The sequence below is a fragment of the Meriones unguiculatus genome (assembly GCF_030254825.1).
Source record: "Meriones unguiculatus strain TT.TT164.6M chromosome 13 unlocalized genomic scaffold, Bangor_MerUng_6.1 Chr13_unordered_Scaffold_41, whole genome shotgun sequence".
NCBI classification, from domain to species: domain Eukaryota; kingdom Metazoa; phylum Chordata; class Mammalia; order Rodentia; family Muridae; genus Meriones; species Meriones unguiculatus.
In genome coordinates this window covers 626,162-632,671 of record NW_026843650.1, presented here as the reverse complement: position 1 = coordinate 632,671, position 6,510 = coordinate 626,162, and the positions used below count along the sequence as shown (strand labels likewise).

Genomic DNA, 6,510 nt, shown 5'->3' with positions numbered 1-6,510 from the left:
AGTGTTTTCAATAAATCATAAAATGTTTTGTTTGTTATCCAGTTGTCTAACGGTTGGCCTTTTTGAATATGATAAAAAAATAGTAGATTCTCATCGTTATATTAATGTATTTTCATTTTGACTTTTTACTTTCTTATGAAAATTTTCATTTTAAAAAGAACATAATTATCTCACTATACCTCTTCTTGTTCTTTGCCAAGAACATCTTCTTGAGCCACTTTATATCTATTCTCTCTCAAATACATGGCCTCTTGTTTATTATATGTTTAGTTGTGTGTGTGTTTGTTTGTATTAAAAATAAAACATGCACATGCCATATGAAGTTACTTGTCTATGTTAACACACATTTGACCATAACCCTAAACAGGCAACCATATTTTTATTTACATCAACTTTCTTTTTCTACTATTGTTGATACTGAAGATAACAAATGTAAGTGTTGTAAATGCAGTTCAATTTCTCATGCATTCAAGAAACAATCACACATGTACTTTTCCTGGAGTTATCTTCAGGCAAACATCATTAGGTTTGTTTATTGCAGAAATAAAAATCAATTCTGGACAAGTGGAGATCTCACAATTAATGGGGAACCTATACCATGGAGATAGCCATGTCATGCACCAAAAGGCAGGTTTTTTTTTAGTAGTTTTCATATGACACAATAGCAAGAGAATTGCCACTCAAATCTTCACACATTTTGTGGCATCAGCAGTGATTACTAATGGATTCAGGGATGAGGGAAAGAGACATGGAGAACAGCATTGCATTATGACACCATAGTCAGTTTGTAACTTTCCCCTTCTACATTCCCAAGCAGTTGAGGATAGGTGTTATTTTTCTACCTGTCTGGTTGGAAATGTGCCACTCCGGACAAAATACACAAGAAAAACAGCAAATGGGTCTTTCTTCTTGTAGAACTTTCCAGAATCCTGGGCCACAGCTCTGTGTACATACAGATTGAGGAGTCTGAAGGCAACACAGAAAAACTGGTCATAATATTGAACATTAATTTAAAATACTTTAGGCTAAACAACTTAAATGTACATACTCTATGTAAAGTGTATGTATTTTTTGTGTGTGTTTAAGTTTTTTATAATTTTTTATTTTTTTATATTAATCACAAGCTCAGTATCCAAGTGGGTTACCCTAGCAAAGGGAACAGTGACTATCTCTGACATGAACTCAATGACTGGCTTTTTGACCTCCCCCTTCCCTCTGAGGGAGGAGCAGCCTTGGTAGGTGACAGACGAGGACATTGCAGCCAGTCCTGAAGATACCTGAAAAGCTAAGGTCAGATGGAAGTGGAAGAGGACTTCTCCTATCAGTGGACTTGGAAAGGGGCAAAGAGGAGATGAGGGAGGGACAGTGGGATTGAGAGGGAATGAGGGAGGGTTTATGACTGTGATACAAAGTAAATTATATGTATTTAAGGGGAACTCCGAGGTTATCATATGTGAGTGTAGAATGGAGATTTGAAGTTAGCTCACTTCCTATTATTAAGTGTTCAACAACCATTTATAGTGATCAAACTGTGACTCACTTCTGCCTTACCTATGTGAAATGTATAAGGCATCCACATATTCTCGCCTCTGAGGCAGCAACTCAGAACTCATTTATTGTATGAATTATGGAAGGGTTTGATTGTCAGACAGAAAACCCAACACTCTCGCCTCATCTGTTTCTACCTTTACATTTCCAGTCATGTATTAAAACCCACACACTCTGATTCAGCTGAAAAAGGAAGCTCAATTTTCTCATGAAAGATTGTTTGGCCATTGGTGAATTATAATATATTTCTGTGATGTTTACCCATGACTCCCAGTGGTAGGAATTATACTGTACCTTTCCTTTCAAACGTTAGAGACATCATCACATAGGATTTTTACCAATTGCATTCTTAGTTAATCACAATAACTACTAAACTAATACAGTTTTAGTTCATTATATTTTAGAAATTGTGTAGGACAGGAAATATTTCTATCTTTCCTTAGACATCTCATCTGCCTTGATTTGGATTCAGTTTCTGTCTCATAAATATGTCTATATTAACAGTATTATGCTTGTAGATAACTGGCTCAGCAGTTAAGAGTGCACACCGCTCTTGCATAGAAATATGAGTTCAGTTCCAAACATACGTATTGGGCAGCTCATATACATTGGTTCCAGAAATGTCTTTTATCAAAATCCATAATTATTTCTTGTTTATGCTACCTCAAAATCTTGTAAAACTATTGATATGCTTGTGTTGGAGTTGTGTGAATGGAAGGATGCATTGAGCTTCAGCTTGCCTGTATAATTAACATATGTGACTATATAGATAAGTTTGTATCCATGTGTGTGTTATCATGTGTGTGTGTTTACATGTGGTAACACCCACAAACATGCCTATATATAACCATGAACACTCATTCATTCATTCATTGCATCATCAATGAACACAAGCATTCAGGTTCAATTCATCTAATTCTAGCTAAGGAATTAGCTGACATTATGTGTGCGTCTGTAGGTGTACTTATTTGTGTATGTAGACATTATATATATTTGAAATACTGGTTTATTTCAGATTTAAAGTCATCATACAGAAATAAAGGGATTACTAAGTATATAATGCTCTTGCCACATAAGCATGAAAGTCTGAATTTAATCATGATGAAGGGATGAAAAGAAAGTTTGGGTGCAAAAAATATGCCTGTAATCCAAGCTTTATGATCATGAAGACAGAGAGAGTACATAGGTAATACTGTCCACTGAGCAGAGCAAAATCAGAAAGTAAGGGTTTCAGAAAGATATCCTATTTAAAAAGAAAGTGGACAGCAACTGAGGAAGATAATCACAGTTAACTGTGGCCTTAACCAGCACATGTGTTCATATGCATGAATACCCACAAACAAACTCACAGTCACAACAGAGCTAAGAGCTTGAAATTTCACAACAGGAACTCAATGACTGGCTCTTTGGTCTCCCCACCCCCGAAGGGAGGAGCAGTCCTGTTAGGCCACAGAGGAGGGCTTTGCAGCCAGTCCTGAAGATACCTGATAAAACAGGATCAGATGAATGGGGAGGAGGTCCCCCCTATCAGTGGACTTGGAAAGGGGCACGGTGGAGATGAGGGAGGGAGGGAGGGACTGGGAGGAAATGAGGGATTGGGACACGGCTGGGATACAGAGTTAATAAAATGTAACTGATAAAAAATAATAATAATAAAAAAAGAAATTTCACAATATATATTACACAATCAAGTTTATAATTCTTTACAAATAATCCCCTTTATATTAAATGCTGAAAATTTTTCCAACCTGATTAAAATTGCTTGGCCATTGAATCAGAACTTCATTGATGAAAAAGCCTTGGTCTTGTGGACTCTTGAAGACAAATTCTCCCACTTTAAGTATTAATGAATTTTGCTTATTATATGCAATAAAGTTTTGTATATCATATGTTTCCATGACATTCTTGTTCTCATCAAAGCTTATTTCATCTCCAGCAGCATTTGTCACTTTAATTTTCCTCAAAAATGGATGCAGCTGAAGAGAGACAAAATTTTATATGAGTGGCCCACACAGATTACTGGTTGACCTTTAAGAGAAATTCATTTTCCCTCTCTCTGATATGGGTTTCTTTTTAAAGGTGCTTAGTTTGTTTAGGAGTCTCCCCAGTTGTATAGCAAGATTAAAATTATTCCCCTTTGAAGTAATGCTAGAGTTACTAAACACAAGTAGAAATATCATTTATGAGAGAGAAGATAGTATAGTGTGTAACGTGTCCTTAGTTGGAAAAAGGTCCTGTGTCTTTCTCCAGCACCAGAAAAAAAATATTTCCATTTAAAAGATGGATATTTGAAGAGGATTCAAAATGGTGGTGCCCAGTCCACATGGTTTCTGAGTGCTAGGACTCTAGTGACTCCACAGCAAGTAAGAGGCTGTGCTGTGGACCCCAAAACACCAATGTCTATGCTTCTCAGCTTTAACGTACACTAGAAGGAAAACTCCAAGCAAATAAAGTTAACCACACCCAAGAAAACAAATAAGATATAAAAAACACCATTGCTGCAAAACCAAAAGGAGAGAAACACAGAAACTCACTACAACCATAAAAATCAAAATTACCAGCAGTAGCAAACATTAGTTATTAATATCACTCAACATTAATGGATTCAATTCCTCAAAAAAAAAAAAAAAACAAACACAGACTAACAGAATAGATGCATAAGTAGGACTGCTGCAAACAAGAAACACATCTTAACAAAAAAAGAGGACATTACCTCAGAGTGAAGGGCTGGAAATAGCTTTTTCAAGGAAATGGACCCAAGAAGCAAATTGAAAGAAGCCATCCTGATATCTAATAAAAATAAACTTTTAACTGAATTTACTCAAAAGATATGGGAAAGGATGCATATCATAGTAAAAGGATACATATCATATCAAAAATCCACCAAGATGATGTTTCAATTCTGAATATTTTGCTTCAAACACAAGGGCACCTACATTTGTAGAAGAAGCATTACTAAAGCTTAAATAATACACTTATATGTCCACAGTAATAGTGGGAGACTCCAAAACACCACACTAACCAAAGGACAAATCATGAAAACAGAAACTAGATAGAGAAACAATCAAACTAACTAATGATCAAATCAAATGGATTCAACAGATATTTACAGAATTTTCACCCAGACAAAAAAGGATATACCATCTTCTCAGCACATCACAGAAACTTCTTCAAGATTGCCCATTAACTTGGTCAGAAAGCAAGCCTCAACAAGTATAAGAAATTTGTAATAACACCTTGTATTTTATCAGACCACCATGGATTAAAGCTAGAGTTCAATAACAATGGAAACAATAGAAAACCTATAAAACTAATGGAAACTGAATGACTCAGTAATCATTGGGTCAGGGAAGAAATAAAGAAAGAAAATATAGATCTTCTAGAATTCAGTGAAAATGAAGAGACAACATACCTAAACTTCTGGGACACAATGAAAGCAGTGCTAAGGAGAAGGAAGGTTCATAGCATTAAGTGCCTTTCTAAAAAGAATTACGGAATTCTCATAGCAGCAATTTAAAAGTACATGTAAAAGCTCTAGAACAGACTGAAGTAAACATCTAAGAGGAGTAGACAGGAGGAAATAATCAAACTCATAGCTGAAGTTAGTGTCAAAGAAAAAAAAATGGGAACAATACAAAGAATCAGTGAAACCAAGAGCTGTTTTTTTGAACATCAACAAGATAGACAAAGCTCTAGAGAAGCTAACAAAAAGGGAGAGAGATAGTATCCCAATAAACAAAATCAGTTATGAAAAGGGAGTGTAACTCCAAAGAATCATTAGGTCTTATTTCAAAAGACTGTATTCTACAAGTTTGGAAAATCAAAAGGAAATGGAAGATTTTCCTGATATATGTCACTTGCCAACATTAAATTAAGATAAGGTAAGCAGTTTAAACAGTCCTATAACCTCTAAGAAAATAGAAGCTGTCATCAGAGGTCTCCCAACCAAAAAATCCCAGAGCCAGATGGTTGTAGCATGGAATTCTACCAGACTTCCAAAGAGGACCTCATTCCAACACTCCTGAAACTATTCCACAAAATATAACAGAAGGGATATTGCCAAATTCATTCTATGAGGCTACAGTCACTCTAATACCTTAAACCACACAAAGACCCAACAAAAAAGAAAATTTCAGAGCCATTTCCCTTACAGACTTATATGGAAAAGTACTCAATAAAATACTAGAAAACCAAACCAGGATCACATCAAATACATCATCCACCATGATCAAGTAAACATCATCGCAGGAATGTGGGGATGATTCAACATATTTAAATCCATCTCTGTAATTCACTGGAAGAAAAAAATAAACATGTTTATCTCATTAGATGCAAAAAAAATGCCTTTGATAAAAACAAGCACCACTTCATGATAAAAGTTCTGTAAAGATCAGGGTTACAAGGCCCATACATAGACATAATAAAGGTAATATACAGCAAGCAGATAGCCAAAATCAAATTAAATGGGGAAAAATTCAAAGCAATTATACTAAAATCAGGGACAAGACAAGGCTGCCCACTCTCTCTATGTATCTTCAATGTAGTACTTGAAGTTATAGCTAGAACAGTAGTATAACTAAAAGAGATCAGGGGGTCCAAATTGGAAAGGAAGAAGTAAAAACATCCCTATTTACAGATGATGTACTATTATATATAAGTGACCCCAAAAGTTCTACCAGAAAACTTATACAGCTGATAAACCACTTCAGAAAAGTGGTTGCTTTAAAATTAACTCAAAAGATCAGTAGTGGCCTGAATACAAATGAGAAATTGGCTGATAAGAAAATTGGGGAAATAGCATCCTTCAGAACAGCCAGAAATAATATCTTGGTGGAACTCTCCCCAAGCAAGAGAAAGACTTCTGTTACAGGAACTTCAAGTCTCTGAAAAAAGAAACTGAAAAGATATCAAAAGATGGAAAGAGCTCCCATGCTCATGGCTCAGTAAAATTAACATAGCAAA

The 6,510-nt window shown here is 35.4% G+C and overlaps 1 long non-coding RNA gene across 1 annotated transcript; it reads right to left on the bottom strand.

Annotated features, from left to right (window-relative positions):
• Window positions 1-491: 491 nt before the first annotated feature.
• Window positions 492-6,276, bottom strand: LOC132651225 (uncharacterized). Its single transcript, XR_009589027.1, has 2 exons — window positions 3,297-6,276; window positions 492-966 (listed from the first exon to the last, which is right to left on the bottom strand). It is a non-coding gene; the product is annotated as an uncharacterized LOC132651225 (long non-coding RNA).
• Window positions 6,277-6,510: the final 234 nt, after the last annotated feature.